Source organism: Austrofundulus limnaeus, unplaced genomic scaffold (assembly GCF_001266775.1).
Source record: "Austrofundulus limnaeus strain Quisiro unplaced genomic scaffold, Austrofundulus_limnaeus-1.0 Scaffold8, whole genome shotgun sequence".
Taxonomy (NCBI): domain Eukaryota; kingdom Metazoa; phylum Chordata; class Actinopteri; order Cyprinodontiformes; family Rivulidae; genus Austrofundulus; species Austrofundulus limnaeus.
This window is the reverse complement of record NW_013952410.1, coordinates 5,385,857-5,388,191: the sequence shown is the minus strand read 5'-3', so window position 1 is coordinate 5,388,191 and position 2,335 is coordinate 5,385,857.

Sequence of the window (2,335 nt, the reverse complement as noted above, 5' to 3'; positions counted from 1 at the left end):
CAACAAAATGGAAATTAAACACCACACACAACTAAGACAGTAAATAAACAATATTGACTTCAAAATAATTTATCGTGCAATTAATTGATTTATTGACTATCGCGACAGGCCTAGAGCCATTAGTTTGTCAGTCAGGTCAGAATCAAACTCTATTTCAACAAAATGAAGTCATTCAAACAGCTATTAACCAGTAAGATATTCATCATTAAAACTTTTACACAGAACCTGCATTTAAAATATCTGAAATATCCCTTTAACCATCTGAACTTTTAACCACAATTTCCTCAGAGATAAAAAAAAAAGTTGCAACACGTTCAAATAATCTGATTCTTATTTATTTGATCCTAATGAAAACATCCGTCTGTTTCCTGTTTGCTTTTATCTGATGTGTGTTCAGTGTGAAGCAACACACACACACAGCCACAAACGCTTTCAGAAGTCCCACTCAGATCAGGCTTTAATGGAGTTCAGCTGAGAGCTGCCGTCAGATAAGGAGTCAGCTGTGGAGTGTTGGGAAGGTTTGACGCCTCTGTCACAGTCTGTCCTCCTCCTCCTCCTCCTCCTCCTCCTCCTCCTCCTCACCTTCCTGCTGAGAGATGAACTCCTGGCCCTGTTGAGACACCCCGGGTGTCTCCATCACACTGAAAACTCATTTAACATCAAAAACAACAGAGACACAAAGACCGAGCTCTAATCAGTCATCACTTTTATCTTCCTCATCTAAACAAAAGACATAATTTCATTTCTTCACCAGGTTTAAATTTTACACGAGAGGCTTTCAGAAAGACAGCTAAAACAAGACATCCATGTAGCTTTTAATGCTAATTCAGAGCTCAGCTCCAAACAACGCCAAACAAAACWCAAACAGCTCTCTTTTTCTTTAAAGGGACATTTTGGACATTTTAAAGTGGAGGTTTGTGTAAAAGTTATAACTACCCAAAATTTTGTAGATACCTCATTTTTGAGGTATTTCATTCTGACCACATCGATGAGCAAACAGTCCAACACAGCTCAGACCAGTAAATGGAAGCTGCCTGAAAATAACTCCAATACGCAAGTTTTTCAGATTAGCCGTTACTAATTTGTCAATTCAGTCCAAACGGACCAAGGGTTCTGATGTCTTAAAACAACTGAAAACTTCTGAACACTGCAGGTCTTAAAGCTCAGTTTGGATTTAGTGCTCAGAGCCAATGTTTTTGCATGATCGTTTACATAGTAATTTAAATGTGATGCTCATCAGACTGCAGTGTAAACAGCCCACGGCCCTGAAGTGACCTGCATGTGCAGAACGAGACGTGACGTCAAAGATTGTGTTTACAGAAGTAAATATGGATGCTACACATGTTTGCACGTGCGGACTGCATCTAAATTATTATCAGCTATGCTTGTCCAGTGTTTACATTTGATATTGCCACTTCCTGCCTGTTCCAGAGCAACTAGCAGAGGAAGTATCATGCTAGTACAGATACATGTTGGTATAGCACAGTTAGCTTCCCCTAACCACTCGGCTGTGGCAGAGTGGTTAGGGGAGTTGTCCTGGAACCGGAAGATCACCGGCTCSATCCCCCATMCAGCTGTCTCAGTTGTTGTTTCCTTGAGCAAAACACTTCACCCCTAATGCCTCTGATGTGTGTCCCATCAGTGTATGAATGTGATTGGCACTGGTCTCCATAGCTGATTGTACATGTTAGCTTTGTAGAGACCTAATAGAGTGCTGTGTGAATGGGTAAATGAGGGCACAGACTGTAGTGTGAAGAGCTTTGAGTGTCCTGGATGGATAGAAGTGATAACTTATTGATACTGTATTTTGCAACTGTGTTGCCAATACCAATCACCATTTCTATCTCTTCAACATAAACAACAGGTTTTAAGAACAAACTTTTAAAATAAATAGTTTAATCTTGAAAGAAAACTGTCACAAGTTTAAAAGGTTTTAAAGTAAAAAGGAATTGCAGGTGACTGTGTTGTTGGATGCATTCATTTTTAAGTAATTAATAATTATTCTGATAATAAGAAGTGATGGAATAAGGCTGCAGAGGAAGAGGTGGGCTAATATAAATATACTTCTGTCAACTCCTTTTGAGCGTAAGAAAAATTGTGAATGGGTGTTCTGAACTGTAACTTCATTGTGCTCTGTACAATGACAATAAAGGTTTATCTTATCTTATCTTGAAACTGTATATTTGTAATGTTTCTGTTACCTTCTGTTGTTATGTTCAATAAAATTATTAAAATTTAATACGTATAACCAGTGGCGGCTGGTGGAATTTTCTCCAGGTGGGGCTACAACTCCAAAATAGACGTATCACAAAAAGCAATCAAACGTGTACTAAGT